The sequence below is a fragment of the Thamnophis elegans genome, chromosome 6 (genome assembly GCF_009769535.1).
Source record: "Thamnophis elegans isolate rThaEle1 chromosome 6, rThaEle1.pri, whole genome shotgun sequence".
NCBI lineage: Eukaryota > Metazoa > Chordata > Lepidosauria > Squamata > Colubridae > Thamnophis > Thamnophis elegans.
Genome location: NC_045546.1, coordinates 70,176,295 through 70,195,706, shown reverse-complemented (window position 1 = coordinate 70,195,706; position 19,412 = coordinate 70,176,295).

The window sequence follows — 19,412 nt, the reverse complement described above, 5'->3', positions numbered from 1 at the left end:
TTAAGGGGATGAGTCAGGTCCATGCCAAGCTCGGGATGGCGCTTTACCCACATTGCCGATCCCGCCACTATGCCGAGATGCACCGCACGCCCAGACCTGGTTGCTGGAGTCACGCTGACAGGGCAGGAAGGACCAAGCTTCCATGAGGTGACTGGGGAAGGGAAGGAGCTGCCATGCTAAGGACTGCCTGAGGGATCGCTGCCCATGTTTGTGAGGGAACACATGGTGGTTGTTGGCTGTTCCTGGCCCATGGAGGGGGGGATAGCTTTTCTCCTCTAGCTTCATCATCCGTTCCTCAGATGTTGGGAGGGTACAACTTCAACTCAGATCTTCAATTTATGTACACTTCTGAATCGGTATGCTCAGAGGTGAGGTAGAACACCTTTAGTTTCTTTTCTTTTGCAGTGTTTTATTTTCTGCCCTTGGGTTTAAATTGTTTGGGTAATTTACATATCTGTCATGCCTGCCCACTCTGTCCTACCATCTCTCTGATTGCCTGTGGCTGCTGCTAGACACTTGCCTCCTCCTGTGCTGGCCACACACACCCACCTCCTTCACTAGGGCTTATTTTAGTGCAGTGCTTATATTAGGTGCATACTTAAAAATCAGGCTAGGGCTTATTTTTGGTATAGGTCTTATTTTCATGGAAACAGTATGTGCTCCCACCTTAACACAAACTAACATATGAAGCCCCAAAGATCTACTTAAACAACAGCTTATTCCCCTATGATCTCCATCCAAAATACCTTGGCGTAACATTGTACAGGAGAGCTTGAGAATACGGCAGTGAAAATTAATACTAGAAACAACATACTCCAGAAATTATGTGGAACCAAATCGGGACATCAGCCCTAGGATTGGTCTACTTCACAGCAGAACTATGCCCTTGTATGGCTTTACAATTGCTATACTAGTAAGTTAGATGCCAGACTCAACAACACCATGAGGATTATGTGGATGTATTAAAACCACTCCAACTTGGTAGATTCCTGTTCTGAGCCATATAGCATTGTGTCAGGGTAGTGATTTAAGAGCTGACCAGCAGCTACAATGATGTAATGCTAGGAATGAATCAGCAAGATTTTGGAGCTGATATCACTTTAAGAGCCTGTAATAAGAAGAGACCCTGTTGGGGCATATTTCTGTCTTCGTGTGTGCTTCCATCCTGTAATTGCTGATTGCTGTTTGTTTGAAGTCTAACTAAAGCACATGTATGTATATATTGTATATATTTAGTAGATAAAACCACTATTTAAATACAACACTTTTTAATGTATTTGCTCCTGGATTATCTCACATAGTCATACTGTGTGGACTCTGACAGGTTATGGGCCCAGTCCAGAATGAAGGCCAGAGTGACTAAAGAAATCAGAGAAAAGAGAAATTCATTAAGAGCTTGCACTAAAGTCAGAGGGTTTGTGCATCATAGTTTGTTAGTTGTTAGTGCTTGTAACGCAGAGGTGAGTCCCTCTCGGTTCACATCTATTCGGTAGAACCGGTTCGTCAAATCTACCGAACCAGTTAGAAGAGGTTCCACCAGTGGACCCAGAAAGCAGGCCACACTTACAGAAGAGGTTCCAAACTTTTTTGAAACCCACCACTGTTGTAACGGAAACAAGCATCATGGCTTCCATCAGTGTAATGGGAGGAGGTTTTGTGGTGTCTCAGCTGAATGAGAACTACCTCTCCTGGAGTGTAAAGATGGAGATGTACCTGCAAAGGGAGGAGTTATGGATGATAGTTACTAATCCACCAGTAATCCTGATGACAGGGACTGGTGAAGAAATGAAAGGCATTAGCCAGCATAATTCTGGCTTTAGAGAACAGTCAGCTGATACAGGTGAGGGATCTCCAGTCTGTGAAAGAGTGCTGGGAGGCTTTGCACAGTGTGTATGTTAGAGAGACTGTGTGCAGTAAAGTGTTGCTGACAAGGAGACAACTGAAGCCAGGGGAGAGCATGTCCACACATCTTCAGGCTATGAGAAAAACATTCCTGGAATTAGAGGAAAGAGGAATGGCATTTACTGAGGCACACAAGGTATAAGTGGTGCTCAGTTCCTTAGACACTTCATGGGATGTTCTTGTGACTAGCCTAGAGTCTATGCAAGAGACGGACTTAGCCATGGCATATTTGACTGGCTGATTGTTGGAGGAAGAACAAAAACAGCTTGAAAGGCGATTAGGAGAAGAAGGAGATAATGCTCAGCACAGGCCAATATCTGCAACATCTCAAGATGCAAGCAGAGCAGCTGAGACTGTTTACACAATGAAACGTTGCTTTATGGGTGGTTCTACAGAGAATCTCCAGAGACACTGCCCTGAGAGGAGAAACAGAGGAGCAGCGAGACAAGGGTATAGGGCTACTCAGCACATGAGGAGTTGTTCTTCATCATCATCTTTTTCCCTGGCAGCAACAGCTGAACTGTTTCTGAAAACACTAGAAACACCTGGTTGTTGGACAGTTGGGCGAGTCAGCATATTTATTTGCTTGTTTGTTTGTCAAACATGTACAAGATAACAAGTATAGGTATGAACATAAACATGGAGGTAAATACAGTTAAATGGGGACAGTAAGACAGGGACAGTAGGTATGCTGGTGCGCTTATGCATGCCCTCTTTAAAAGAATGGCGTGAGGTCCACGATAGACTGTTTGAGATTGAGATTGAAACTGTGAGGGTTTGAGACTGTAATAACGAAGTTGGGTAGAGCATTCCAGGCATTGGCCACTCTGTTTCCGGTCATATTTTCTGCAATCGAGTTTAAAGCTGTTTACCTTGAGTTTGTATTGATTGTTTGCCTGTGTGTTATTGTAGTTGAAGCTGAAGAGGACATTGACAGGCAAGACATTGTAGAAGACAATTTTGTGTACTATGCTTAGATCAGACTGCAAGGAGTGCAGTTCCAGATTGTCCAAGCCCAAAATTTCAAGCCTGGAGGCATAGGAAATTATATTGTGAGTAGAGAAGTGGAGTACTCTTTTCGAGAAATGCCTCTGAACCTGCTCCATTGTGTTAATGTCCAATACACAGTGTGTGTTGCAGGCGGATGAGCTGTATTCAAAAATTGGTCTGGCAAAGGTTTTGTATGTCATAATTAGCAATACAGTGTTACCGAAGAAGAAGCTTCGCAAAATTAGGTTAACAACTCTTAATGCCTTTTTGGCAATGCTGTTATAATGAGCTTTGGGGCTTGGATCATTTGAGATGAGTCCTCCTAGATCCTTGACAAAGTGAGGGTCATCTACAAGAATGTTTCCGCCCAACTTGTATTTGGTGTTCTGATTTTTATTGCCAATGTGTAGGACAGACCATTTATTAGTTAAAATTTGGAGTTGCCAATATGCAACCATTCTGACACATAGTTAAGGTTGCTTTGTAGGGCAACAGCATTGTCAGTGGTGTTAAATAATTTTACATCATCGGTGAAGAGGACGCAGCTGCTTTTAATATGATCGCATAGGTCGTTGATGTAAAGCAGAAAGAGTATGAGTCCTAAAAAGCTGCCTTTTGTGACACCACTGTTAACTGGTGCTAGATTTGATAGGGCCCTCCCTATTTTGACTATTTGTTGCCTGTTTGATAGGAACGCGGCTATCCACTTGTGCAGGGATCTGGAGATGCCATAAGAACTTAGTTCCAACAGTAGTTTGTTGTGCACCGTTAAATCAAAGGCTTTGCAGAAGTCTATGTAAATTGTGTCTATTGCTTTACCCTTGTCAAGATGTGTGGTCCAAATGTTTCTGAAGTGTATGAGTTGCAGATTACAGGACAAATTTTTCCTGAAACCAAACTTCAGGTGGCAAGGGCAGGGTCATCTCTGGCTGCTCTCTGGTTGCCCTGGCAAAGATGGGTGGCCCAGTTGTGGGGACCCTGAGGTGTGCAGATGCGGGGCATGTGGAGCAGCTCCACCTCCCTGCCACCTGCCTCACCTGACCTCGTGGCAGTGGCACTGACACAACACGCAGCCAGCTGCTCCACTGGGGTTGTGAGCAACCAGACAGTGGGATGGAGTGGTCAGGCAGGTGGGCTCCTGTTGGTGTCTGGGACGGCCCTGAGGTGCATAGGTGCAGGTTGTGGGGCAGCTCCACACACACACACCTGCCTTGCCTCACCTTGTGGTGCCTGCTTTGTTGCAGCGGTGAGGAACCAGACAGTGGGAAGGAGTGGGCGGGCTCTTAACTGGGGCTTATTTTGGGGATAGGGCTATATTAGACACACACTAAAATTATGCTAGGTCTTATGTTCTGGCTGGATCTTATTTTCAGGAAAACACGATATCCATATATGTATTATATGACTATATAATAAAATATATATTATAGAAACGTCTAAACTTCTATTATAAAGTGATTTACATGATGTACTAAGCCATAATGTGTCTACGAATAACAAGTCATCTGAATCAGCTCCATAAGGTAAATTTTGGTTAGGCCAAGTTGCCTTGATTACTTTATGATTATGTATCTAATATATAATCACAGAGTACTAATAATTTATCCTTTATTTATCATGGAAACTGATCAAGGAGAGATTCAACCTAGAAATAAGGAGAAATTTTCTGACAGTGAGAGCAATCAACTAATGGAACAGCTTGCCTTCAGAAGTTGTGATACTTCATCACTGGAAGCTTTCAAGAAGAGACTGGACAGCCATCTGTCAGAAATGGTATAGGGTCTCTTGCTTGAGCAGAGGGTTGGACTAGGTGATCTACAAGGTCCGTTTCAATTCTGTTATTATATTTCTAAATGACAGGACTGAGTTTGTTCACCAGCTACAGCTTCAAGTGAGAACCACCACAAGGCAGTGGTGGGATTCAAAATTTTTTACTCTTACTATGTTCTGTGGGCATGGCTTTGTGGGCATGGTGTGAGTTTGTAAGCATGGCAGGGGAAGGATACTGCAAAATCCCCATTCCCTCTCCACTCCTGGGGGAAGGTTACTGCAAAATCCCCATTCCCTCCCCACCCCACTAACTTGCTTTCCAGCTCCATTCTCCTGTTCAGGGCAACAAAAGAAGATTAGCTGGGGCCAGCTTATTTGCCAGTTCTCCGAACTATTCAAAATTTCCACTACTGGTTCTTCAGAACCTGTCAGAACCGGCTGAATACGACCTCTGCCACAAGGGTATCTAAGACACTGACTGATACTGAAAACAATAAACAATTTTGTCTAGGATTTGATATATCACCTGAACAGCAGCCATAGGTAGCTCTTTTGCTAATATTAGCACCATATGTGCTTCATGCCTTTGCAATGAATGTTCTGCAACTAGGTTCACAGAACACAGCTACGGCCCTAAGTCCTAATTTGTTTGTCCATAGTTTGTTAAATACTTCCCATTTCCTTGGTTCATGTTCCAAAGCCAATCAAATCACATTATAATTTAATGTGAAGTATGATCCCAGCAACTAGATTATTAGCATTCTCCTCCTTGCTCCAAACAGAGCTATGTAAAAATTGGGAAGAAAATTAGGAGAGTCTTTAGCTGGCAGGATTATAATTTGCCAACTTCTCCACTCATCAGTATACAAAGAATGTAATTGATGATGCATGTTTTGACCTATAAAACTCCTGTTAGCCATTAAAGTTGGAGACACCAAGTGACAATTATTTTCTATGTGCCAGAAAAGCCATGTAGGAGGGTTTTGAATGGTAGATCTATGTATATTCAGTTCTCTGAAAGGAATGTTTGTCAGAGCCTGACCTTTTAGGGCTTCTTCAGATATAAGCTGAACATGGAGGGGACAAATACATTGAAAGGAATTTGGCCAGAGAACCAAGACTAAGTCTGTTTAGAAGCTGTTTGACTGTTTTTATTTTCTTCTTAAACATACATTTACCACATAGAAGGTATTTGAAAAATTAGATGATGTGAATTTCTGACTTATTTTTTCTTTAGTTACTATCTAGATAGTAAAAGCCAGCATCTTTGATATCATCTGAAAGCTGGAACCATTGAGAGCTGCCATACAAGGCTTCAATTTTACAACGACTAAAGGGGAATGGTGCCAACAAATGAATCATTAATTGCATTAATTTCCTACAATACATAGAAGAATTTCTATTGTAATTTTCTCCTCCCAGAATTATCCGTGGTTTTAAATTGTGAGATCTGCTAAGGTCTTCAGAGAGGTAATAGTTTTTTAAGATTTAAGCTAAAAAACAACCCTTACCAAATACCTTATTTGAAGGAACTGAAATGCCCTTGGCTTAGTACTTGAAGAAGAATTCTTCTTCATATTTGTATAACTACCGTTATTTTAAACCACTTACTACATAAAATATTAATTTTATCCAAGAAATTGTTACTTCCAGTTCAGATAGAATCTTATTAAATTTTAGTAAATTATTTTAATTAGATATTAAATGCTAGTTTTCTGGTTGGAATTGTGATAAAAGGATGCAAGGAGAATCCCCAAAATTCAAAGGCTTTTTCTCATTTTAATGTATTTTTAAAACATGTATTGATTTAATCAATATATTAAAAGAAATGGCAACAATAATGGTTTTTTAAATACATGGTTTCTCCCAATTTTAGTTCTGTTGCAGAAGTCAGGTCAACTTTATACATATAAGTCTAATATAGACATTCACAAAGACAGATTAGAAAAGAGGTGTATATGCTATGAGAGCTGTCTCTCCTCAGTGCCAAGAGAATCCTAGTGACACAAACTTCCTGTGCGATGGGTTGTCATTTCAAAATAATTTGTAGACATGCTGAAAATAACACTAATTCTCCTAAAAGTAATTATACTCTTGCCATTATTTAGCTCATAAGTCCAAGAAGCATGAATAAATTAAAGACTCTAACTCAATGTTTATCAAACTTGGTGATTTTGTATGGACTTCTTAACTGTGGAATTATAGGAATTGAAATTCACCTATTTTAAAATTGCTGTGGTTAAGAAACTGCTCTATCTCAACAACTTGAATTTGAAAAGGAGGGAGTCCTCTATTAGCAGAATTCAACTTCATCTAAAGCAAGTTGAATCCCAATCCCCCAGATTGATCTTTTGAACACCTTGAAGTAGCCTGGATTTAATGTTTCTGTACATTCTCATCTACGCCATTACTAAAACCATAACAATATTCAACGGTAAGTTGGAAGAGGATGCAAAAGTGGGTGGGGAGGAAGCTGTGTTGAATGTAGTTTCATGTAAAAATCTGGAGCATTTTGGCATTGTTCATGCACAGTGGGAGGTTACAGGGAAGATTTGCCTGTTATTCAAAGGTGGTATTGAGCCAGTTCTGACAGGTTCTGGAGAACTGGTAGCAGAAATTTGAGAGTGGGGAGGGAATGGGGATTTTGCAGTATCCTTCCCTTGCCACTCTCACAAAGCCATACCCACAGAACCGGTAGTAAAAAAAATTGAATCCCATGACTGCTGTTATTATTAAAGCGACAGCATTTGTTTTTCTCCTTTGCTAAATAAGTTTCCTTCTTTCTTTTTCTTTTTCTTCTCCCTTCCCCTCCTTCCTCCCTCTCTCCCTCCCTCCCCTGCTCTCAAACAAACAAACAAACAAACACACACACACACACACACACAAAGAAGTTGGATTGTAGTGTTTAATTCCATGTAGCTGATTTACAGTGCAAAGGAGGAGTTATTTTTGCCTTGTCCAATCAGCTTTTCTCTTGCATTTTCTTTGATAAAAGGGATGGAAAGATGGTCTTTGGGTTCCCTCTTTGAATGAGAGAATCCGTTTTACTCAGAACGTTCAAATGTAATAAAATGATCTTTCTGTCTCGATCTGTTTCATTAGAAAAGATGCCCTCCTGAGGAAAGAGCCTTTCACATCTCTGAAAGCCAGCCCCGGGTAGGATCCCTCCAGGATGGGCGCAAGACCGATCCACGTTTACCAGCAAAGGACAAAACTCTCTTCCACTGCCTCATTTCCCACCCAAAGCTTCCCTGTTTCTTCTCCATTCTTTTGCTTTCCACAAAAACAGGGAAGGCAGGAAGCCGAACTGCCGGCCAGGACTCCCCAGCTCAGCTGCTTGACAGGAGCTGTGAGGGAGCTCCGTGCTCAACATTTCATTTCATTTATTTAATTTCTATGCCGCCCAATCCCGGAGGACTCGGGGCGGCTTACAGAAATGAAAAAAAGAATTAAAAAGAATTATTAAAAACAATGGGACACAACAAGTTAAAAAAGAACACAACAGACACTCAATTGGACAGGGCTGGACCTCCATCAAGGGGTCAACAGCCCCAGACATGCCGGAAAAGCCAGGTTTTAATGGCTTTGCAAAAGGCTATGAGAGTGGGTAGGGCCCGGATCTCTGGGGGCAACTCATTCCATAGGGCCAGAGCGGCAACAGAGAAGGCCCTACTCCTTGTCCCGCTGAAGGTACCCAGAGAAGGCCCATCCTGTGCGATCTTATTGGTCTGAGGCAGGTATGTGGCAGAAGACGGTCCCATAGGTACCCAGGTCCTCGGCCATGTAGGGCTTTAAAGGTAATAGAAGGGCTCCCGGGGCTCTGAGCATCCACCTGCCGCCACCCGCCTTTCGCTCCTTGGAGAAGAGCCGAGCGGCACCAGCCCGGCTCCCCCGACCACGCCCTTGGCACCTGAGCCCTCTGGTTGGGGTCAACCAAGGCCGGTCTGGCTCGGGGGAGGCCAGCCACCCTGTGAAGGGTCCAGCCCGGCCTCCCTGCTGCCCTCCACCCCGGGACAGAAAGCTAATTAACAGAAACCTTTCACAGTTTTTCTTGTTCCGTCTTGAGCCAAATAAAACTAAGGGAGGATCATTTCCCCCCCCTACTTTTCCTACTATTGTAATCTTTCTCAGATTGCATAACCTTTTCTGTATGCCCCCCCCCCAACCCCAATTTCTTCCTCATTTCTAATAACAAGTCTACATTCCATCATACCTGGTGATAGCTTTTGAGATTCCTCTTAGCTGAATATTTCTGGGCCAGGGCTGAGACATTTCTTAAAAATCATGTGCTGTGCATTAAGCTATGGTTCTTGAGGCATGGCATGGTCAACACAATCAAAAGTCCTATAATAAAGAAGCATGTGTTGGCTTCTTTTTGGTATTCCTTGATTTTTCAATTATCCCAAGTGTATCAACAATTATCTTGCTCCTTGGCCTTTTCCAATTCCAATTCATTCATTTATTTTTTATTTAGAAAATGTGTATTGCTACCTACTCGCACATAGTGACTCAAAGCAATAGCAATAGCAATAGCAGTAGACTTATATACCGCTTCATAGGCCTTTCAGGCCTCTCTAAGCGGTTTACAGAGAGTCAGCATATTGCCCCCAACAATCTGGGTCCTCATTTTACCCACCTCGGAAGGATGGAAGGCTGAGTCAACCCTGAGCCGGTGAGATTTGAACCGCTGACCTGCTGATCTAGCAGTAGCCTGCAGTGCTGCATTTAACCACTGTGCCACCTTGGCTCATCGGATTACAGCGGATTACAGGAGATAAAAATACAATATAAAAGAAATAAAAATAATAGGAGAGGAGAGGAGATACATGTGCACCAAGTTCTGCACATAAACCTTGGATACTTGACATTTCTCTTTCCACGTAGGGATGTTGGATGATCCTAAGCTTTATTTTGCTAGCATTTAAATTAACAATGTTGTGTGGTAATTTTCAAACAATATCATTAAGTCTCCTTTCTTTAGTATTCATATAGACCAGTGTTTCTCAACCTTGGCAACTTGAAGATGTCTGGACTTCAACTCCCAGAATTCCCCAGCCAGCGAATGCATTCGCTGGCTGGGGAATTCTGGGAGTTGAAGTCCAGACATCTTCAAGTTGCCAAGGTTGAGAAACACTGATATAGACTGACTTCTTCCAACCCAACTCTATCTTTCTTCAGATTTTCTAACATAATTTGGTTACATCCTTAATTTTTTTCTGTTTTTTGCCATTTGGATATTCTCTCAATTCCAGTAACCTTCCAATCTTGATAATGGGTAAAGTACTAATCTAGTATCTTCTAATTCTTAGATCTTTTGATTTCTTTTAAGGTATTTTGCATTTTGACATTACTGTTCAGAATTTCAGTATACTCCTTCAATGTCCACATGATCCTCTTTGAATCACATATTTTCTATCCAGTAGTGCCTTTTAGAATAGGTTTTTTTCTGAGCAGAAATATCTTTGAAGATTTTTCTTTATCTGTTTATACCTTTGAAGACAGATGTCTCTTTTTGGTAATTTTCACCATATTTTTCCCCATATAATTCAAATTCAGAATACAGCTGGAAGGGACCTTGGAGGTCTTCTAGTCCAAACCCTGCTCAAGCAGAAGATCCTATACCATTTCAGATAAGTGGCTGCCCAGACTCTTCTTAAAAACCTCCAGTGATGAAGCACCCACAACGTCTGAAGGTAATTTGTTCCACTCATTAATTGTTCTCACTTTTAGGAAGTTTCTCCTTAATTTCAGGTTGCTTCTCTCCTTGATTCGTTTCCATCCATTGTTTCTTGTCCAGTCCACTGGTGCTTTGGAAAATAAGTTGACCCCCTCAAATATTGGAACACCACTATCATGTCACCCTGGTCCTTCTTTTCTCTAGACTAGCCATACTCAAACCCTGCAACCATTCTTCATATGTTTTAATTTCTAGGCCTTTAATCATCATAGTTGCTCTTCTCTGCACTTTTTCCAAAGTCTCAACATCTTTTTTATAATGTAGTGACCCAAACTGAATGCAGTATTCCAGTTGGTCTTACTAAAGTTTTATAAAGCAGTAGTAATTCTTCACGTAATTTTGATTCTATGCCTCTGTTTATACAACCAAGGATTGTAATAGCTTTTTTGGCTGCCGCCGCACACTACTAACTCAGATTTAAGTGATCATTCATTTTTCTAGTATATATGTATTGCTTTTTTGTATCTTTTTTGGTAGCATCTTCAACTTTTTATTGTTATTGGATTCATCCATCTTGATAATTATTAATGGAATTTTACACCATCTATAAGAGCCGCGGTGGCGCAGTGGTTAGGGTGCAGTACTGCAGGCCACTTCAGCTGACTGTTATCTGCAGTTCAGCGTTTCAAATCTCACCGGCTCAAGGTTGACTCAGCCTTCCATCCTTCCGAGGTGGGTGAAATGTGGACCCAGACTGTGGGGGCGATATGCTAACTCTGTAAACCGCTTAGAGAGGGCTGAAAGCCCTATGAAGCGGTATATAAGTCTAACTGCTATTGCTATTGCTATAAATATTTTATACCAATTTTATATCAATATAACTTGGAGGAAATTTTATTGATTGTTTCCTCTAGGTCAGTGATGGCGAACCTTTTTTGGCTTGTGTGCCAAAAGCAGGGGGAACGCAGGGGGATTGTGCGCGGGCATTCCACATATGCGCATGCTTCCCCCCTCTGCACATATGTGCGCGTGACCAGCACTCCCCGCTGCTTTTGGTGCTCTTTTTTCACCCTCCCCAGGCTCCAGAGGCTTTCTAGGAGTCTGGGGAGGGAGAAAACAGCCTCCCCACCCGGAGGCCCTCCGGAGCCTTCAGAAAACTTCCCTGAAGCCTCCAGAGCGTGAAAAATAAGCCTAAGGGCAAACCGGAAGTCATTTCCGGTTTGTCTGTAGAGCCATTTTTTGCCCTCCGGAGCCTTCAGGAGCCTTCCCTGAAAGCTCTGGAGGGCAAAAAATGGCCTTATGGCCAAACCGGAAGTCCTGTTTGTTCGTAGTGCCATTTTTTTGCCCTCCAGAGCCTTCAGGGAAGTGGAAGTGACTTCTGGTTTGGCCGTAGGGCTGTTTTTCGCCCTCCAGAGGCTTCAGGGAAGCCTCCGGAGGGTGAAAAATTGCCTCAAAAGAAGGCCAAAGTCAGCTGGCCAGCGCATACATGTGCACTAGAGCTGACAGGGCAACTCCTCACATGCCCTGACAAATGGCTCCACGTGCCACCTGTGGCATGCATGCCATAGGTTCATCATCACGGCTCTAGGTCTTTGCATTGTTACTCTATGATTGCTTGTTTGCATCCACTTTATCATGACATTCTGAATGTGTTCCATCTTCCATATTTGAATAAGAATGAGTAAATATGACCTAATAAATATATTGTGGTTGTGTAGAAACACTTCAAATTCTCTTCAGCTTTCTCAAAGTTCCTCCTTTTTGCATGAGATCAATTTTTATTCATTACCTTCATTGCTGTCATTAATCTGTAGCAGCATGAGTTTTTTTTTTTGCTAAAAGTATCTAATTCATTCCCATTTCTATTTGCTGATGTCTAAGATGTTAATGTGTATTCATGTAACCTTTAAATGGCAAATTTTCTCATATCAGTTTTTCTTACATTTCATGTCCCTACTGTAATTCTTTCTTTGCAGCTTCAGATTTTCTTTTCTTGTATGATATATCAACAATTAGACATTCAGAAGGCTTCAACATACATGTATCATAAACACCATTGGTATTGCAAAAGATCCTTCTTCAGTATCATGTTGAATGCCATACAATCTGAGGGATCCATCACCAGACATTCTATTGTCAACCATGTAATCTTATCTATCCATGTGATGTTCATTGTTAAAGTACAGGAATGGTTAACTATTATTACCTTCTCCCATGCAATATGTCATACCATTTGTCACTAAAGTGATCATCTGCCTCCAGCATCTTCTTATATTGCTGTTACCTAATATAGATGTCTGCTTGCTTTAGCTGGGCAGCTGGGATGACTGCCATGCCTTGGGTAACCTCATTGGAGTATAGAGTATCTTCTTGGTGTACATTCCTGGTGTTCTTGGCTCATCTCCCTCAAGACCTCACCACCATGAAGAGGCAGCCTAGCACAACTTGGAAATAGAGGGGAAATATTCTTCAGAGATGAAATTAAATTTTTCATTTTCATTTTCCTAAACTGTGCTTACACTTAGCAAGTCCTTTACAAGTCCTTTAAGTCAATTCTTGACTTATTACTGTTTGTTCAGCAAGTGTTTGATACTGCAATAGTGCTAGACTTACAACTCCTGGCCAAAGTTATAGCTCCTTATGTTCCTGTGAACAAAATTTGGACACTTGGCAATACACTCTCCCTTATGACTAATGGTAGGAAGCTGCAGTGCCACTGTCTATTTCCCCCATCCCATAACACTGGGTGGCCAGAGGATTTGACAGGCCTGCTTCCTGTCCCACTGGGTCCACACCCTCCTTTTCAATCCCTGTCATGACTTGCTTCACTTATCTTTTCTGTAGATCTCCTTTGATAAGTAGTTGATCCACCCCTCAGCCTCTCTGTATAATACAGCAGCCACATGGTGCAATCCCAGAAGCCTGGACCATTTCGGAGCAACCTCAATGAATTATAGCAGGTCATTAAGCAAGGCAATCACATGGGTGCTTCACTAAAGTACCACCATGACTTACAACCTTAATGAGCAGGCTTCATTACAGTTGTAAGTCGAGGATTATCTGTATTTGACCTTTTTTTCTGGCAAAGCAAGAGTCTGGCATCACCAGATAAAGCATTTACTAGTTTTACATTTGTAATAGTAAATAGTAAAAAATGTAAATTTACATTTACAGGGCAATAACCATATTGAATTCCATGGTATAGTGTCATGATGGAGAACCTATGGCACACGTGCCACAGGTGGCACACAGAGCCATTTGTTAGGGCATGTGAGATGTTGCCCTGTCAGTTCCAGCACGCATGTGCACGCTGGCCAGCTGACTTCAGCCTTCTTTTAAGGCTGTTTTTTGTCCTCCGGAGGCTTCAGGGAAGCCTCCTGAAGGCTCCGGAGGGCAAAAAACGGCCCTACGGGCAACCCGGAAGTGACTTCCTGTGCAATGACAATAAAGTAAACTAAAAAAGGTCTTCAAACATTAAGACAAAAATGCAAAAAGAACTGTCAAATATTCTTTTATTATGGCCACCTGAAGTTGTGATTTCAGGTTGAAGTTGATAATTTGGGAAGAAGTTTAATAGTGAGATGGAACTGGTTTATCTCCTAAAAGCCTTCAAATAAACCACAGCACTGCTGAAAATAGCTTACTTTGGTGCTGAAAATGGACAATGTGATATGAGATGCCGCAGCAATGTTATGTAGTCTACAAAGTACCTATCCCTGAAATAACTGCTACAATCTCTTAAAATGATGCATCCTTCACAATTTCTGACATTAAAGTTCTTGCTCTGGAGGTATATGGTACCTTTATTATTTATTGTAGGTAAATAAGTATTTACCTACACTAAATAGGTATTTTTCTAGTTCTCTTGTACAGAAATTTGATTTTGGAGACAAATAATACTTAACCATTTCATATTTGTGGTTTTTTAAAAATCAGTAGAAGTCAAACTGGAACTAGAATTCAATAAAATCTGGGGATTATGTAGAAATTTAAGGTATAATGCCTATTTGTTGTTTTTTTGATTTAGTGTGCTATATGAATGAAGCAGTGGTAGATTCTGGATCCCATTGCAACCAGTACAGTGCAACGGGGCCTGGTGTCCCCCACATACACATGCACAGCACATGCGCACACACGAGCAGGCATCTTTACCTCCGTGACACATCTGTGATGCTCCAGCTGCTCAGCAGAGCGTCGTGCAGGCGCCATACACTGCGTGCACGGTAGCGCTGAAGAGCTCAAATACAGGTAAGGAGCTTGGGTGGGCGGGTGGGCCCTCCGGAACACCATACTGGAACAGTACCCAGTGCTCCCGGCAGGCAACGGTATGCCCGTACCAGGGTGTACTGCCTGCAACCCACCACTGGAATGAAGCCATTGTGTTTTGTAAAATAGGATTTATGTCTTAGCATTCTGCCATCAGCCAATAAGATACAATTAAGCAAATTATGAATGAGCACAAAGTGTGGTTTTGCCAAATACTTTTATAAATCCCTCTCTTCTTATCGACCACCTGTCTATGACACATGAACCAGCTTAGCTGTGCTGCCCTTCATCTACTGTGAATTCAGGGGAAAAGAGCATGAACTCTGCATAGTTGCCAATGTAATCAGGCACCCACAATCTATTTCCTAGTTAGTTGCAGTCCTTGTGTCAAGCTTCAAAAAACTTTCGCTGTTGCAACTATTATCACATCTCAGCTTGCCAATGAACTATGGGGGGAGAAAGAGGGAAATAGAAAATAGCCCAAACATCAAGATTTCAGTGTGAGAACCGCGGACATTTCGGCAGGTATTTACAGAAGGCAAAAACACTTTTCCACAACAATATCCCAAAACCGTATTGGATAATGTGATCTGAGCTAATTGGGGGATTGTGGAATGTGAACTTTAACTATAGGGGTTAGCCCTGGATCTGGTTTTGCCTTCAAACGTGCCAAAAAGATGTACTCAATAAAGTTTTGCAAAAAGAAACTGGATTGTCTCAATTGTGCTTCCTTTGGTTGGGTTCATCAGTCAGAACGTTGACAGTTTGTTTATATAAGTTACATTGACATGGCAGTTGTGCTACTATTACCCATCAATGATCCATACTGATCAAATGTAAAGTAATCAATGGCTTTATTCCTCTGAAAAGTATTATAACCATAAAGACCAAGTATTCAGCTTGGAAGCTATTTGCCTTCTTTTTTGTCTCTCAACCTACCTACCCTTTAACAGAGAGAGGATTAGAGGGACAGGAATAAATCAAACTAGGCTTATAAAAATAAATGTACCCTTCAGAGTTGGTCCATACTCCATAGCTTCAAAACCAACCTGCTTTATCCCAGATTATATGAGACTAGAATCAGACACTGACCGGAAGGAAGACAAATATCTTTGAAATTGGAAAAATTATCTTGGACTCATGTCTGATCCAAGTTATTCATACATGCTTGTTTGAAACTGTCTTCCATTTCCCCATTTGGAGGGTAGGAAAAGGCTCTTTGTGCTGATGCTGACAATGCCTGGGAAAGAACAGTGTTATGAATTCAGTATCACTTGTTGCTGGCTTGAAATTATTATCATATTTTCCCACATGCTTATGAAAAAGCTTTGGCTTATAAACAGTTTGACTATTGTTATCTTCACTGGTTAGGAACAGAGGAAAGTTTCATGGCCTATTACTTATTCTGGTGGTCATTGTTAATCACCCACCACTAACATTAATGAAAAAAATATGACGACTTGAAAAAAAGTTCACCATTAGCTAAAAGAATGATATCACCAAGCCATTAAATAAGGAATTTGTGGCAGACACCGAAGGAAAAGGATGTCTTAGTGATGATGGTTAAAGGCACACAAAGGGAGAAAGGCTAAATGAGCACTGCAATGTTGTTGCCAACAAAAAGGTCATTTAGCAGTGAGCAATTTTCTGAGATCTTTGTCAGAATTAGATGTTAACAAAATGCTGAAGTGGAGCAGAAAATCAACCAGAATGAAATTAAAAACACAATCTGAAAAGTTTAATTGATCCTTAAAAATAAAATCTACAAATGAACCTAATAGAAGTAATGAATTTCTCCCTTCCACACTTAGATAGTGTGTTATTGGAACAAAGATTTGACAAAGAAATTGATTTACAAGATAAATAAAAGATAAATTAAAATGTCAGTGATGCTTGCTTAGTTACTGTTAAAAGTGTTGACAGTGTGAGAGACATGGTTAGGCATTTGCCAGCCCTACATTTCTCTCCTATAAAGTCTATAGATTCCCCTCCTTCCTTCCATCAAATTGCAAATACAAATTGTTTCTTTGTAATTACCAAAGGTTGATAAACTACATTCAGGCTTCTTAATAGACTAGGACTACTACTTAACAGGAACAGTAGAAGAGATTTACCCAGATTTAACATTTTAACTGCTAAACTACAGGTTTCTTTGTAGTGTCTCCCCTGAACTTTGGCCCAGGTCTCTCTAATGGGAGTTCATCAGATGTTAACTTCAAACCCTTTATTCTTCAAGACCTGACTTTTCCGCTCTGTATTTCTTTTTGCTTCCATGTTTTCTGCTAATTTGTTCCACAGAGTGAACTTCTAGTAATAGCTCTTCCCACAGTTCTTGTCAGCTCAGAATTAATCTTCCCTCCAAACCAACTGCCGGTGAATGATAACATAATGTATGGATTCAACTGTTTAATTTACTTCTAGTCATTTGCTTTGATTTTAAGGGCTCTTAAAATTGATATCCCACTTACTAGTTATTGGGGTCATTTCCTGACAATGGAACCTATATCTTGGGGTCAGATCCAGCTACTAACGCAGGCTGGACCTGGATCAAGGTGATCTATCAGGAAAAGTATGATTTCTATTGAAAAACACACAAAAAAAATGCAAGCACTCTATATCACATGGAAGTCTTCAAAGGCTTGTTGTTGTCCAGCAGGGCTCCAACCAGCTGTAGGACTGCCCCCTTTTATCTAGCCGTGAGATTCCGTGCCTCTGTGACTATTTTTTCCTTAGCTGCAGAGCGTAGAGCTTCATCCAACAGCTTTCTTATTTTAGTCACCAGAATATCAACACCTCAGAAAACCAAATGCAGATATTTCATGAGACTGATATTCCCTTCTGTATACCAACGCATAGGATTTTATTTATTCTCTGTTAAGACTTGATATGCTGTGAGTAGAACTGGCCTCTAGAGAATGGCTTGTTTGCTTGCTCAAACTGAGGTTAGGGTTGAAAGAGGAATTTAGACAATCCCACACACCTTCTGTGATGCAGACAGATTGATTCTGTTCCTCAGTTTTTCTACCATTAACTAGCCAGATGTTTTGTCATCCACCTACTTTGAAAGTGCATTGTCAAAAATGCTGGCTGCTTGGAGATATCTGGGCAACAGCAGCAAGTAATCCAGGGAAGAATGGGGAGGGCTCACTCTCAGCCAGACCACTACCGTGGCACGACAAAACCGCGCTCGTCAAAATAGCGGTGATAAAATCGCGTCGCTAAAGCCGCAACGTCATCACCGTGCGTCATCACCGCCGCAACAACAGCGCGGTGACAGAAGGGCGCTTTAAAACAGTGCGGCGGCAGAAAGCGGATTTAAATTAAGGTAAGGGTTAGGATTAGGTTTAGGGGTTTGTTTTAGGGTTAGGTTTAGGTTTAGGGTTAGGGTTAGGGTTAGTTTAGGTTTAGTGTTAGGTTTAGGGTTAGGTTTAGGGTTAGGGTTAGGGTTAGGGTTAGGTTTAGGTTTAGGTTTAGGGTTAGGTTTAGGGTTAGGGTTAGGTTTAGGGTTAGGGTTAGGTTTAGGGTTAGGTTTAGGGTTAGGTTTAGGGTTAGGTTTAGGGTTAGGTTTAGGGTTAGGTTTAGGGTTAGGTTTAGGATGCTGAGTGCTTGGGAATGCGCGGATTTGCCCTCCGCGATTATGTCGTCGCGGTAGGGTCGCGTTTTTCCTTAGCGCTTCGAACGGCGCAAATTAGTCTTCGCGCTTATGTCTCCGCGGATAAGGGCTTTGCGGATTTGTGGCGGAACCGACTACAACACATAGCCATGGTGCAAGGGAGAGAGAAAGTCAGTGGGAAGGTTGGTTAACCAGCTGCTACCCACAAAGTAACCTATATTATTTTCCATGTGGGCTGTTACATTACCAGCTTTATTGACATGATGCAGTAAAAAGTGTTGGTTTTTAAAACAACATACAGATAGTCCTTGACTTACAGTGGTTCATATAATCACCGTTCAAAGTTACAACAGCACTGAAAAAAGTGACCTGTGACCATGTTTCACACTTATGACTATTGCAGCATCCCCATGCTCATGTGATTTACATTCAAATGCTTGACAAGTGGTTCACATTTATGACGGTTGCAGTGTTCCAGAGTTATGTGATCCACTTTTGTGACATTCTGATAAGCAAAGTCAATGGAGAAACTAGTTTCACTTAACCGTGTTACTAATTTCAGAACTGCAATGATTCACAAATGTTGCAAGAAAAGTCATCAAATAAAGCATAACTCACTAAACAAATTTCTCACTTAATAACATACATTTTGGGCTCAATTGTGATGAGGACTATCTGTTCTTTCCTTCCATCTCATGGACAGGAGAAAAATACATTGATATATATGAGTGGGTGACAACTCAATCTGAGCTTTCTGGGATATTCTGGGAGAGTTCTGCAATATTTTCTTATGAGAAAAAATGTTATGCTTTTACTCCTCTAAATTTGCATATCAAGATGATTATAAGTCTTCCAGCTAATAATTTTAGCACAATCTTTCTCCTAATAATTGACATTTGCAATTTGATTTGATTTTTGATTTTATTGTATTTCTATGCCGCCCTATTCCCAGAGGGACTCAGAGCGACTCACAAACCAAGTAAGGGGGGGGGGGATACAAGCAGGAAAAAAAAAAAGAAACAACAGACAAACAACACCACAATTTAAAAACAATCAACAGCCACACAATTCGAGCGGGAACAGGAACTCATCAGTCCCAGGCCTGTCGGAACAGCCAGGTTTTAAGGGCTTTACGGAAAGCCTGGAGGGTGGTGAGGGTCCGAATCTCCACGGGGAGCTCGTTCCAGAGGGCTG